The sequence below is a fragment of the Lichenostomus cassidix genome, chromosome 1, assembly GCF_008360975.1.
Source record: "Lichenostomus cassidix isolate B80296 chromosome 1, HeHo_3.0, whole genome shotgun sequence".
NCBI lineage: Eukaryota > Metazoa > Chordata > Aves > Passeriformes > Meliphagidae > Lichenostomus > Lichenostomus cassidix.
This window is the reverse complement of record NC_139479.1, coordinates 64,631,165-64,647,128: the sequence shown is the minus strand read 5'-3', so window position 1 is coordinate 64,647,128 and position 15,964 is coordinate 64,631,165. Positions and strand designations below refer to the sequence as shown.

The 15,964-nt window shown below is 38.5% G+C and overlaps 1 protein-coding gene across 3 annotated transcripts in view; it reads right to left on the bottom strand.

Annotated features, from left to right (window-relative positions):
• Positions 1–15,964, bottom strand: part of TRPC4 (transient receptor potential cation channel subfamily C member 4) — a 128,998-nt gene that overhangs the window by 38,099 nt on the left and 74,935 nt on the right. The window lies entirely within an intron of this gene.

The following is a 15,964-nucleotide window of genomic DNA, read 5'->3' as shown; positions in this document are numbered from 1 at the left end:
CTTATTTTCCCATTGTTTTCCTTTTATAAAGATGACATAGAGCAGCAGCATGCAAGAGCTGGTATAAAAGGCATAGAATAGAAGTAATATATGTGTCAAAGAGGGCCAGAGTTGCATTACAAAAAAAAAAAAAAAAAGAAAATAATGATTTTTTTTCCTTCTGTTACCCTGCTGGGTTAACCCTGGCTGGATGCCAGGGTCCAACAAAACCTCTATCACTCCACTCCTCAGCTGGGGAGGGGAGAGAGAGAAGATATAAGGAAATGCTTGTGGGTCAAGATAAGGACAGGGAGAGATCACTCACGAGTTACAACCAAAGACAAAAGAGATTCAGCTTGGGGAAAGTAGTTTATTACCCATCAAACCAGAGTAGAATAACCACAAATAAAACAAAATCTTAAACGCAGCTTCCTCCCACCCCTCCCTTTTTCCCAGGCTCAATTTCACTCCCAAATTCTTTATCTCTACCCCCACGTGGCACAGGGGGACAGGGGAATGAGGGCTGTGGTCAATTTCTCACATTTTGTCTCTGCCACTCCTTTCTCCTCAGGGGGTGGACTCCTCACACTCTTCCACTGCTCCAGCATGGGGTTCCTCCCATGGGAGACAATCCTCCAAAACTACCTACAACATGAGTCCTTCCCATGGGCTGAAGTTCTTCATGAGCTGCTCCAATGTGGGTCCCTTCCATGGAGTCACAAGGTCTGCCAGCAAACCTGCTGTAGCGTGGGTTCCTCTCTCCATAGGACCACAGGTCTTGCCAGGAGCCTGGTTCAGTGCAGGTTTCCCAGAGGGTCACAGCCTCCTTCATGCACCCACCTGTTTCAGTATGGAGTAACCCAGGGGTGCAAACGGATCTCTGCTCCACCATGGACCTCCATGGTCTCTGCTCTGGTGCTTGGAACACTTCCTTCCCCTCCTTCTCCTCTGACCTTGGTGCAGAATTGTGTTGCTCACATATTCTCACTCCCCTGTACACCGTCTGAAATTGTTCTTGTGCAGGAACTTATTTCATCTTAAATCTGCTATCCCAGAGGCACTGCTATCACCAGTGATGGGCTCGGCCTTGGCCAGAAGCATGTCCATCCTGGAGTCATCTGGCATTGAACATGGGAGAACGGGGGAATCTTCTCATTGTAGCCACCTCACTACCAAAATCTTCTCGCACATATAAGTACATTACATACATACATTGGATTAAATAATTAAATTATTGGATTAAATAAATTAAATAATAACTAAGCTGAATACTTAGTAAAGCTGTGCAGAAATGTTTTTCTCTTACAACAAAATTGTTTCTTTTCACCAAATAATTTCAGATTTGAACTCCGATCAAACACACCTAGTTTGTGGTTTTACATTATTTTGCTAATATTTATAACTACAGGAGCCAAGTTTCTTTGGGGTTGAAAAATAGGTAACTTCTCAAACTGTTTCTAAAATCACTGGGATTACGACTGACAAAAAATGCTCTTTAGATTGGAATGAAATGAGAGTCAGCATGCGTCTTTCTATATGTGTCTGGATCTTGTCAGAAATGATTACCTGAGCCAAATTCAAACCTGGTATAAGTTAATGAAATGCCAGAGTCTTAGTAGAGACAAATTTCCGTAACAGACACCAGCAGTGAAGCTGCCTCTGACTGTTGAGAAAGATAAGAAAATTTGCTCGTGCTGTAAGAATCTTGCAAATAGCCTTAAAGAAGAGCAACAGAGTGTACTCTTCCATTAGGAAAAATGCATTCACAAGGTTTTGGGGTGTTTCTTTCAAGGTGCAAATGTCTGGAATAATACTATATGTATTCAGAGCAGATGGTTTCAAAGTTATGTTTTTGTCAAGTTTATTTTCTCTAACAATTTTTTCAACTCAATTAGCTTGAGTAGGTACAGATTAGTGCTTTGCTTCACTAGCAAAAAATCATGAATCGTGAAAAATTCATCAATAAAATATTTTTCTCTTTTTGCCCCATAGTGCGCCAGGTCCACGTTTGCTTCCTCATCTTCACAATATCATCTTCCCATTACATATCCTTTCACCTAAAAGTAATCAATTCCTAAGTTTTGCCTGTGCCTCCTTTCTAAACACCTTTGGCCACCCTCACAGTGTTGGGGACCTACCTGAAGGAACAGCTGCCAGTGCCTAGCAAAGGCTGATGACACATAGGGGACCTACTCCATGCCAAACATGGTTAAAGGGAATAAATTTCCCTGTCTGTAATGTAGGGAAAATTAAGTAAAAGGCAGGAGTTTTTCCCATGTCTAAAAACTGGGCTACTGTGGGACTGGGCAGACCAGAACTGATGCAGACGTACCTCATGCCATGAGGAGATCCTTGCGGAATGCACCATCTGGAGGATACTCCACAGTGGGGTGGGCACTGCATTGCTTAGTTCTAGTCTTTAAACAGATTAATACACAATACTGTCAGTGTTAACAGAGATAGCATTTTGGTGCAGGCTTAAAAAAATGCTTCCTGTCTTCTAATACCTGTATTAGATTTAATGGTGTTGGGACTGTGTTGCTAAGGCACAATGTGTTAGAGACAAGGACGGTGTTCTGAGGCACAGGAAGTTTTTCAGTAAGTGCAGAAACTTTTGAAATGCCAGGCAATGAAGGGCCAAATTTTTAAGCAATAATTTCATAAGAAATTAGCTTTCACTTTTCTTCAAAACATGTCCGTGTCAAGAGAGTTCTAGCACTGGTTAGACCCTCTGATTACAGGAGAAAACTTACATAGACCATACATTTGATATGGCTCGAGTCAGAGGGAGCAGCCTTGGTAATGTGCTTTAAATTACTTGCTTGACATAAAATACATAATAAACAATGGTATGGTACAGAGGATGCATATAAAATACTTTGTCAGCATTTTAACAGCCACATGCACAGGGAAGCAGTTCTAGTGCCGCAGGCAAAGGTCTGTGACAGAAAACACAACACAGTGTGTTTATCTACAGATGAGATAATGCATTTCTGAGAGGTCCAAATATCCAGTTCCATGCTGTTGTTTTTTTGCGCAACAACACATTGGCAAGGTTGGTTGGCCATGTTCTGAAGCAACAAAAATATCTGGCTCTTCACTGAAGACTTTTCTCTATGGTTCTGAGCTTCAGCGGCCATATAATATTAACTGTGAACCAATCCAAAGCATTCTTTGGACAACTAGAAAATTATCCCAAATTTCTTGCTGACACATCTTTTACAGTTATGCTTTTCTGCTTCATTTATCAATGAACTGTATGACGTTATGAAAAATGTCCAAACTAATTCTCACAAATTTGACTACTTTCATTTTTGTGGTCAAGAGATTGTCCACATATGCTGTGAAATATTGTCAGTAGTTACATCTACAATTATTACAGTAGCTGAATAATGAAGGAAGGTTTTGAATGGGGAACAGTTACACCCTGATGGAAGAAAATTGTGCACAGTGGTGAACCCTACAGTCTCGTCCTTTGGCTGCACAGAAAAAGGGGATCTTGTCCCTTCTGGTCCTTGGGCACCTGTTTCCTCCAGAAGAAATGAAGGGAAGAGGTTTTTTTTCGTGTATCATAAGTAAGTATTTGAGCACATACAGGAACTGGGGGCAGGGAAGCCTTCCTGGGACTCCCAGAGTTAATGCTGCCCATGTGCCTGTCTCAGAGACATTACTCAAAGGTTAAATAGATCAACTAAGTTAATCTGTGATTAATATATTTTATTACTCATTCCAAATTCTTATTACACTTGAGATTTTTATTTATCCACTGAACAGCTCTTCTCTACAGAAAAAATTAGGCAAAAAAAATTCTTCGTGACAAACTTTTCTGGTCAATTGACATTTGTACTATAATTATTAGAAACCTTTCTGTTAGAAAGGAAGAGTAAAACTCTATGGAAGAAAAACATGCTCCAGCATAGGACAATTACTGTATAAATGGATTGCATAACATCTGAGATGATCACATATTAAAGCTAAATAGACATATAAGTCTCCCTGATGAACCTGGAGCTAAAAAAAAAAAAAATATTTTACACACATATTTTGTGACTAGCAGAAATATAAATATTCTGTGACATTAATCTGCCAGTTCTGCATTGTCTATGCCACAATATTTTCACTGTAGTATAATTTTTCTTCCTTAATTGGAGATACAACATTCTGAGGTATTATTTTACTATTCTTGAGTATCTTTTATACTGTCAGTAGTATGTTATTTGACTTTGACATTGTCTCCACATAATTAGCAATCAGGAAGTTTATATTTTCACATTATGATGGCTTCCAATAGCTTCCAGCAGTTTGTAATTACACAAGGGATTTTGCTATATGATTATTCCTGATTTCACTTCTTTAGCTCCTTCATGGAGTCTGCCCATCTGAAAATGTTCAGGTATTCATTCTCTTAGTTGTCACGCTGGGAACTGGCTCTTCCGTGAGACCGTTGAAAACCAGAAATTATTGACAGTACCAGCAAAAATAATCTGGTATAAATAATAACAGAGCCCAATTCTAGTGATATCCAATCATATACATAACACAGAATTTAATTTTCACTGCTGATTAAATCTGATCTTTGAGTTTGCTATACTATATATCTCTCAGTCAATGAAATGATGAAAAAATACTTCAACTGATACTTTTAACTATATAAGGTCTTTATAGAACTAATACTTTTATAAATAATGTATCATCAGAATAAGTTGTCAGCTCTTTACTGTACCACGTTACCTTCAAGTATATATTTCACTGTATTATGAAATACACCAAGATATAAAAAACCTCCCCTTGTAACAAGGTGCTCATTTTTACGTTTAAAAGGTAGTCTAACAAAATCTGACGAGCAAATTAAATTCTCATTCTGACATCAATAGGTGGTTTAGTATGTTATATAAAAAAAAAGGATGTAATTTGTCATCTAGAAATGAAAGCTGTCAAAGAAAAGTTATTTCCTTTCTGACTTATATACAAATGAGTTATGCTGTAGCACAGAGAACTATCTCCCATAGCATTCTCTAACAGATGAATGTTAAACACTTTTTTTCAAGGAGGAAACAGATGAAAACATTTATCATAAACTTTCTTATTAATACTTTTTGAAGTCATGGTGAGATTCTCTGTTGTGCTGTGTTGTAGTGGCATTACAGCCACTAAAGTAGGAAAGGTTTGCTCTAACACCTGCTGCTTTGTCACACACACTTCCCAATGACTGTGCTCCCGTAGTCAAGAATTAAGCTCAATTTCTTTTTCTTTCTCTAGAACATTTTACTTTTCATATTTTAAACATTTTCACAGATATTTAATGAAAACCCAAGCTCTTTTATTTAGTTTAACTTCAAATTCACATGTCAGTATTTTCTATCTATTGGTTGTGAAAAGCATTGGCACTAATGACAGATTCAAGTCCCAGCCTCGTTAAGAAGACTCCCAGATTTGGTAGATTGTTTCTCCCTCTAGAGATGTCACTGCATGTTCTTTTCTATATCTTCCCCCAAAGGCTGTATTTGTAAATTTCATCACTTACTCTGTGAGGACTGCTTCATTAAGACAAATAACATTTAATTGCAATTTAAATGCTTTAATGTTATTGACTAGATCAGCTCTACATTTTCCTTTCCAAAAGCTAGGGACTGTGTTCTGGCTCCTTTGGGTATAGTTACACTGCCTGTTTCTGCTTCAGGCCAGAAACACTGATTCCTGTGCCAAATCCTATGAACCTTCTCAGGTCCCTCCCTTCTAAATCTTGTGCCAACTGGAGCAGACCATCACAATGACCATGATTCTTGCTGGATGCAAACTCCTGGTCAACTTTTACTCAGCTCTGTCTGAAGCTTTGTCATTAAGGGAACCAGTGAGCTCACTAGGTGTCGTGGTTTAATCCCAGTAGGCAACAAAGTGCCACAGAGCCACTCACTCATCACCCCATTCCTTTCAGTGGGATGGGGAGGAAAATTGGAAAATGGTGGAAAATGTGAGTTGAAATAAGAACAGTTTAACAATTGCATTAAAGTAATATAAAACATCAACAATAATAGTGCTAAAGAAAAAGAGAGAGCAGAATAAAACCCAAGGTGATTCCCAATGCTTTGCCGCCCATAGCTGACTGATGCCCAGCCCATCTCCAAGTAGTGATTGGTCCCACCCAACCAGCTCCTCCAGTTTATCTACTGGGCATGACATTCTAAGGTAAGGAAAATCCCTTTGGCCAGTTCAGCTCACCTGTCCTGACCATGCTCCTTCCCAGCCTCTCGTGCAGCTGCCACTGGCAGAGCAGGAGACACTGAGATGTCCTTGGCTTAGGGTGAGCACTGCTCAGCAATAACCAAAACATCAGTGAGTTACCAACATTATTCTCATACTAAACCCAAAACTCAGCACTGTACCAGCTACTAAGAAGAAAATTAACTCCATCCCAACCGAAAACAGCACACTTGGGATCAGAGCACCAGATCACACCAGCTTGTAAATTATCAGGGCAACCTGGGTCACATCAGATCCCTACAGCAGAACAAACGCAGAGCACAGATGCCTTCATCATAAAATACAGAGTTTACATTCCTCTCACCAAGAATAGAATACAAATCCAGAGGGTTTTTATCATAATTATTCTATTGTGTAACTTCAAATACGAGGAGGAAGGGAACAAAAGAAAAGGAAAATTAAAAGACTGAAATGCTTTGTTGAAAGGATTAATGACATTGCAGCTTTGAACATTTTAGGTTTCTCATTTGCTACATCAACACAAGCAGAAGCTCTAACTTTGATTCATTACTCCTTCTCAGTAAAATGAGTCAGCACAGAAAAAACTATTAAATATCTATTAAATAAGTCAGGACTTATCTATAATTGCAGTGATTCTGATTAATTGCTTAGAAAAGACAATGACAACTGAAGCTACAGTGCAATTGTTAGGAACCAGCTGTGCACGAATAGCTTTGTTAGACTTCCCAGTGGTAAAGGAAAATGAATCAGTTATTGGGGTTTGGGATGATTGTATAAAATAGCTCAAAACTTCAGAACTGTGATGTTGGTAGAATACTTCTAGCTCCCATTCATGGCAAGTGTTAGAACCACCACAATTCAAACCATTTTTGTAGGAAAGAACAATTACAGAATCCCTGTAAGTATCTGCAGAGAAAATACAATATGAGCTTTCTTCTGTTATACTGGATCCCTGTTTTTGCACACTTAGCTGGTGTACTCCCATGCATAGCAAACAAAAACTAAAACTGATATTTCTGTACAAAGTCCTGCATTTGGGACAGAATAACCCCGTGAAACAGCACAGGCTGGAATTCACGGTCTAGGGAGTAACTTTGTAGGAAACACCTGGGGACACCAGTAAGCAAGCAGATAAATATGACTGGGCACATATTTGCTTATGTCTCTGTCATTTCAATCCTATTATTACCAAGGCACTCTTCAATTACCTCTGACACCACATTTGCTGTCTGTACCAACAGTTTCTACAAAATATAGTAACTCATAAGAAAAATAGTGGCAGATCATTTCCTCAGTATTCATCCTAACACTGAATAAATTGAGACTATAAACATGTTTAGTTTATAATCTCAAAAGTTCAAGTTCATTTTAGGAGACTAAAATCAATATATATTCTAAGCAACTTCACATATCAACACAGGAACTGTAGAAAGGGAAAAAAGCACACCTCTGGATAAGTGAGCAATTAAAACTCCTTTCCAGCTCAAATGATTCTATGTTTCTTACATCCAAGCTGGTTTTGTGTCCTGTGTTGGTAAGGTTTCTAAGCATTAGGTGGTCAGCCAGAAGGGGTTAGGATCTAAGTTAGTTACAGTCCCACTATAGGACAGAACCAATGAGTTCCCTCACATCCAGAACATTCTACCATTTTGTCTACTTCTGTATCTATCATGTTGCCAGAAGGAAAAGTTACAAATTAATAAACCAACCTTTCAAAATTCATGAGAGATCTGCAAATATGTTGAAAGCAACTAAAGCACAGAACACAGCATGAGTTTAATCAGAGAAAAATTAGTTGAGAAAAGCTTTGAGTGATGGATGGGTAAGAAAGTGAACAGAACAGCTGGATTCTTCCTCTGGGCATTGCCTGCTCATGTGAGAATTTCTATTGGCATCACTGGAGAACACTCTGTCATTTGTTCAGCTTGCTGCAGAGACAATCTTAGTTCCATTTTCCTGTTTTGACCATCCTTGCACATTTGAGCAGGATATTGAGGTATTTGGAAGAAACCTGAACACAAAAATTTTAATTCCTTCTTGTCTTCATTTTCAGGGTCTTTGACTGTTTCTGTGAAGAGAAACCTTGGATCAGTAATATTTTGTTGCACTATTTAATCTTTTCTGTAAAAGCAATGGTAATCACCTTCCATAAGCATCAAGCAAATTTAGATTTCACTCCGTTAGCTTAGCTTTATGAGGTGCCATCCTGCATCCTGATGTGAAAAATGGATAAAAGCAAAACTCTTCTTGACTCCATGCTTATGCCACTCTAGCCAAGTGATAAGAGAGTTTAACTCCAAGGTTTCCCAGTTTCTTTAGAAGTGACTGTTTATGATGTGAAGCTTGTGTGGAACTGAAGAGGCCAAAGTTCCCCAAAATCAGTGGGAATCCAGTTCCTGGAAAGCATAACACTCATTTGAAGGCTGACTGAATATAAAATTAGAAGGATGGGGGGAAAACAATCACAATGCCTTTGATTTCAAAGGCATTCAAACTAAATAAAGCAATAGCCAGCAAACTTTTCTGTTGAAAGTTCTCAATGTGTAGATCTGGGTTTGCAGTTTCATAAATACTTAGGAGCAGAATGTATATAGTCACTTTATAGTCACTAATCTGGTTTTCTTTCTCTTCAAATACTTTACTGCTTTTTATCTTTAGGTTCCTCTTGTTTAACTTGGCTGTGTATTTATCTAAGAATGTTGAGGGCTGAGAAATCAGATTAATCACCCAGTTTGTGCACAAAGACTAAACTGAAATGATAAGTCTTTGGCAAAGATGCCCAGTGAGTATTATTCAGAGACCATTTGCAGGAGAAATGTATGTGAGTTTGTAAGAGATGCATCAGTTTTATCAGTTAAGTGCAGCCATTGGAGGTTCTGTGGTTTAAACAGAAAATATTAATCTTGAAAAGTATTTCAAGGCAGTATAATTTCTTGCTCGAAGGTCTTGCTCTCCAAAAGCTCTTTTACACCTAAGAATAGGTTGTGGTTGAAGAAAATTGCCTTCTCTTGTGAACAGACTTAAGAAATACTGTGTTTGCATGTAATGGGAAGGTACCCACTACAGCTGTTAATGAAATTCTGTGTACCCAGCATCTGCCAGGCTGGATAAATAATTACAGTCCTTGGATAGTTCTTTCCCCTTATGAAGCTGTGTAATTTGTGGCAAAACATTAGAGTTTGGTATCTCAGACTAAAACCTGGAGTTATTCTCACTGTTGTAATGATGTCTGAACACTGCTGCTTTCTTTCATGGTGAAGAACCAGAGGGATGAAGGAATCAATAAAGAGCCCATTTTAATTGAGCATTACATAAGCATCACTTTTAGGGATATTAAGGCCTCATCTACACTGCAGAAATTAGTGACTGAGACTGAACATTGGATCCCAGTCATCCCCACTACCTTGCCTGGTTCCATTTTTTGCCTCTCCGGCCAGGTCTGTGAAAGGCAAATCTGCAACCTTCTGCAGTCTGTTTGCATACAAATCCCTCAGTATCAATGAGTCATCGGGTCTGGCCATGGTCTGCTTTCATCTAGCAGTACAGACAACCTTTCAAAGACCAGTTCCTCGCTCAATATTTTATTGATTTACATTACACCTTTCTGTGTTAGACCGGTGTTTCTAAAATTTATTGCATGCTTCTAGAAACTGGGTAACTCAGGGGATGCTTTTGTTTGGCCAAATTCCATAGCATTTTCTTTGGGAGATGGAACATAATACGTTGGTTTGTACTACCAGGTAAAAGAATATATTTTATTTTAAAGTTTCAAAGAAAATGACCATTTGTAAAAACATACAGGTGGAAGAAACATATATGAAAGAATATAAACAAAGATTGTTTCAGTCCCTGAAGGTTTGAGGCTACATTCTTCCTCCACAAATCAAAGGCAATTTGTTCACTGTCAGAGGAATGCACTCCACAGGCTGTTGTCACTGCCTGTATGACATACATGCCTTGGCCTCTGCTCCAGCAAGTCTGAAAGGGTACATTTCTAAGAAAAAGCTGCTCTTTAATCCTTGTGAAAGATAGTTCCTCTGAAGGAACACTTTCTTCTGCCTTTTTTTTCACTCTTCTGTGGTGTTTCCTGATCATGTGTATGAAATCATGTTTCTTTAAACTAAAATGAATTTGAAAACCAGTGATACATTACAAATAAGAATAAAGAAACTTATTGTATAGTAAGACATAAGTGAATACAGAGAGGAAAAAATCCCAGGCAAACATACAAACACCCCTGAAGCTCCTGTGTAACATGCAATTTAAATTTAGATGACGTGTACCTTTACCATCCCCTGCACTTATATATAACATATAGCTTTAACAAAATCTGCTGGGCCAAAGACTTCTGCTACAGTGCACAGAGTGAGCTAAAGTCATCTTCAGTCATCTTTTTCTCCACAAAATCCAGCCTACATCTGTAAAGGTCTCATACTAATACCACCAAATACTGCAGCCAGGGAAGCAAAACCTCCTCTTGATCACACAACCCTCTTAAAATAACACCCAAAATACCTGTTTGCTGAGGTCCTGGTGTTGAGGATCTGTTTTCTCTTTATTACTGCTGCCCACTCTGTGCCAGTCAGCAGCAACCCTGACAGAATCCATAGCACTCCCAAATCCAGCTATCTGCACAACAAAATGCAGATTTCTTCAGCATCCAAATGCTTCAGTGAGAGGTTGAGAGAAATGGCAGCCAAAAATCTCCATACTACACGACTAAACTGTAGAGTCAACTAAATTACATTGTAACTGTGCAGGGAAACAGCTGCAGCACTCTACGTTTTAACTGTGAGCTCCTTTAGTGCTTCATACTAGAACTTCAAAGATAATCCAACATCAGTGTTTTTTTGGTGGGGAATTTTAGAAATTCCAGCAAGGGATCTAACACAAACACCCCATAATTCTTGAACCTTGACAGCTCACAAAGGTAAAAACTCACCTTCTGTTTGGAAAAGAAGACTTGATGGCTGATGTATTATCACTACTGCTTTGGGAAAATGTTTTTCTTTCTCTGTAGTATTGAACCTGCTAAATGAGCTACATACCCCAGCTTTTCCAGGGAAATTGAGGGAGGATAGAAGCCAAAGGACCCAAGGCTGAGAGAATAATATTTATATTTGTATTGGCAGAGCATTTATATTGGCAGTGTTACGATGGGTCAATTTACATTAAGTGCATCTGTGAAGGAAGGAAAGCAGCAAGGAAGGGAACTTCTTTCACTTTCTTTTTGAAAATTATAGGGCAAAATTTTTCACAATAATGTTTTGAAGTGAATCATTATATGTGTTGAACAGTTGGTATAGGAAGAATAATACAAAATTGCTAAATAGTTCATATTTAATTATTTTGTTGGTTTTAATACTTTTATTTCTAATATAAATATTTGTGTTTTGTTCCTGTGAAAAGAATATCTGTAAACTGAACACTTTGACATTCTATCTTCTGATGCAAAAAATAACTGTACAGCGATCCATTATTTTCCTTCCTTGGTCATTTGAAAATTCATATTGCTTGTTTATTTCAGACTCATTGAGCTATCTGGGAAATTAAATATCCCTGGAGTACTGCTACAATATTAATAAGAACATAAATACTTTTTCTGTATTCTTAAAAATATATTTAGGGTCTTTTTTTATGCTTTCAGCTGAGAAGTCAGGTCATATACTGGCAAATTCCTGAGAAAGACAAAGGTGGCCAGGTTACCCAACACCAGAGAAGAAGAGAGGCAAGAATGTGTCATCCTCTGTATGCTTGATGAGAGACTTCCAAGCACGCTGGCTACAGTGTGTATGTCTCTTCAGTTCCTGTCATCAGATCACAGAAAATCCAGCCTACAAGGGACCTCAGTGGGGAGGGAGTTCCTTCTTTTGCTTTGCTTGCATGGTTTATTCCTGCTTTATTTATTAAACTGCCTTTATCTTAACCCATGTGTTTTCTCAATTCTACTCTTCTGATTCTCTCCCCCATGCCCCTGGTGGAAAGTGAGCAAGAAGTTGTGTGAGATGGGGTGAAACCACAACAGGAGTGTTTATTCCAGCTGAAAGCTGTAACAGGAAAGCAAGACAACCTCAAACCAATATAACCTTAAGTATTGATAAGGTCTGTTTTAACCATCATTCGCACACTGTAATTTGCAGATCATACCTGGAAAGATCAGTCTGAAAATAAAAAGTGCTCCTATTGCCAGGCTACTTCTGCCACAGTTTAGTACAGAACAAAGATTTTTTTTCTTAGCCAGGTTAGGAAGACACTACCTTAACTTACTATGAAAATGATTATTTCCCTTCATTTAAGTGTTATTATGCTATTCACCTTTAATGTGATTTGACTAGTACATTTTTATTGAGAATAGGGCCACATCTAGAGAAAAAAAATATTTTTTTTTCAGTGCATACAAAATATTTATCCTTTATTTCAGGATTTTGACTGGTTTTGAATAAATCCACTGGAGGCTTCAGCTTTGGAAATAATGATGAAGAAATGTCTCAACACAAGTGGGAGTCTTGCAGGCTGTCATAGCTGTAATGGTTCCCTTTTGCAAAACTTTCCATCTAATCTTCAGACTCTTTATGTAAAACTGAGCTTTTTTCCCTCCGACCGAAACTCTTAAATGCAGCTTTGCATCATGTTTATTTCTCCAGGAAGACCCTTAAATCACACAATGCATTAGAAGGGATTCCTATAAACAGGTTCATAATTTCAGCTTAAGGGGCTTTTCCATGTCTCAGAGAAACAAAATATCAAGGCTTAAAAAAAATAGCTTTTGCCCACTCTTAGCTACCTTCCAGAAATTATATGCTATCCTTTTTAGCCTGTATAACATATCTAGTTGTCCCTAGTCACCTCTGCAATAAGTGCAAGCAACATAGGTGACAAAAACTATTATGTTCTTGGATGGCCTGAGTTGTGTGGAAATGTCTGTCTCTTCCCATCAATGACGAAAGAACCCAAGGCTGGGCTGCTGACATACGTACCTTATTGAAATACCTGAGGTTATGTGGAATGAGTCAGAGACTCACAGTGCAGGCACACTACAGAAATGGCTATTTCTAGTTTTCTTCTCTGTGCTGTTAGGAAGGCAGAAACAAATACTTGAACTAATTTTATTAATAATGTGTCAAACCTTTTTAATGTGATGTTACACTTTCATCTTGAATGATGTCAAATGCCATGTAACCAAGTCATGTCTTTTCGTGAACCATAACAGGGTTGCTAATAAAGCCCTTAAGGTCAGCCATTTAGAACAACCTTTAATTCAAACAACTGCACTAGTCTGTTAATTAAACATTATTATCTTGATGCATAGCAGGCAGAGTAAAATATTTCCTTTTTCTCTTCATCCACCTAAAAGACCAAATGAGCCAGACCTTGTACTTGACCAACACAGCCACAGGCATGTTGTGCTTTGTAGACCTTTAGCAATTTCTACTTTCTGAAGATCTACACTGGTCTTTCTCTCCCACAAATGTTAAAGATCCTTGCATTTATCCAATACAACCCAGGAATTAAACACATCCAAAGAATAAAAGCTATTATTTGACATAATAAAGAACACGACAAAGGATGTTCAGCTCTGAATTTCTTTCTTCTCCTATTCATATGTATTCACATTTGGCTTTTCCCTGTTCCCCGAAACATTCTGCAAAATCTTTCCTCATGAAGTCCTTGCTAGTTTGCAAGTGCTCCCTGACAAGTGACACTATTCTCTCCATAACAAAAGAGTTTTCAATTTCTTGAAATCTTTCCTCAAAATGTCTTATTTTTGTAAAATATCTCAAGAAGCAACATATTTCAACACTATTCTTTACAGAAGAAAATCAAGTGTCTCTGCAGGGAGGGATAGTTTTGTGCAATCATTTTCTGTTCTCTATGAAAAATACCCTGGAAGTTCAAATGCCAATGTCAAAACTGAGCTCTATGTGATGTTTAAAATGCAGTTCCTCTTTGTCAAACCACTGCCATATTCAACATCTCTCCTAATTTTTCTAATTCCTGGAGTTGGAAAGTTTGGAAAATAATATTCTTTGCTCAAGTGAATATAGATCTGAGGAGGCATAAGAGTGAGTTCATCTAACAAGCAATTGTTTTTCTCATAAATCTTTTGTTTGACAATGGGTGCACATATTGATGGAGGCAGTGGATGAAGACATTCTTTGCTGTTTTAATCTTGATAGCTGAGGCTTACACTAAATCAAGGAAGGGAAAAGGAAGGAAGAGAAAAATTCTCTGTGGACATTTGGTGGAACAAAGAGAAGATAGATTAGAAGAATGAGCAGACAGGCCTAAAACAAGTTTGCTCTGGCTGTGTTGTTTTATTGTTTAATAAACCCTCAATGGAGACAGCCATGGGGTGGAAAAATTTGCACTGCAATAGCCCACAGAAGCTTCAGTCAGCATGTTTAAATACACCTCAGTTAAGAAGTCACTCTTATTTTAGGCTCATTACACCTAGCACAGGCATGGATTAGTTAGTTTTTGGACAGAAGGCCAGAACCCTTTGTTGACATGGTGCTAAATCTATCCCAGGTTTGTAGGGAAGCTTGTAGGTGTAACAGCAGGGATTCCTTCAAACCAAAACCCAACTTCTGCTGCTGCCAGTCTCACCTTAACAGAAGGGCTGTGCACTGCTGGTTAGGGGATTGCACTACTGGCTTTTCCTGTTTGAGGCAGATATCCTGGCAATGTTTTGTATAAGGAGGATGCGGAAAAGGAACTGCAATGAGAGATTCCAAGTGTACTTCATTAACAGCAAGCCCCCTCTTTGAGTTAATTACTTCTATCAAGTGTTCAAAAAAAAAGACGCTGATGTTAGATCATGAATAGATTAACTAGAACTGTGATTACAGGGTTGCAACTTGTGTGTAGCATGTAGAATCTAAAGGTTATTGATGTCTTCTGAGACATCATTAATTACTAATTGCTGAAATTAATTTCCCCTTACGTGGGCTCTGAGCCTCCAGAATTCAAAATATCTGTTACCACAGGGTAGAAATTGCAGTTGATGCAGTAAATTGTCTAACCTGCTCCTACATTTTCAATGCCAAGTGAAGTAACTCTTCTAATTGAACCACACTGTTTCCTTATCCAGCCACAGGAGCAGAGATGTCTCTGGAATTAACTTAGATGTCTTATCTTGAACAGACAGGATCTCCCTCTGTGCATACCTCTGTCTTTTGACTGTATAAGGAATTTACTTGCATATTCTAGGAAAATTGCTTCACCGCAACTAAATGCTGCATTAAGCAGAAGTGCCCTGAGATTTAAGAACACCTTTTCCTAGCAGCAATAACTACAGCTTCCACAGGGACACCTCATTTAGTCCTACTTGACTAATCTGATTTCCTTCTATAACAATGTGACCTGGATGAGGGAAGGCCGTGGATATTGGCCATGTGGACTTCAGTGAAGCCTTTGACACCATTTCCCACAGCGTTCTCCTGGAGAAACTGTAAGGTCATGTCCTGGATGGGAGTATTCTTCACGGCTTAAAAAACTGTTTGGATGACCAGGCCCAGAGAGTGGTAGTGAATGGAGCCACGTCCAGTTGGCAGGGGGTCATTAGGGGTGACGCCAGGGCTCAGTGTTAGGGCCAGTTCTGTTTAATAAGTTTATCAATGATCTGGATGAGGGGATTAACTGCATCCTCAGTCAGTTTGCAGAGGACACCAAGCTCGGTAATAGAGTTGGTCTGCTAGAGAATAGGAAGGTTCTACAGAGGGATCTGTAAAGGATAGATTGATGGTTTGAAGCCAATGGCATG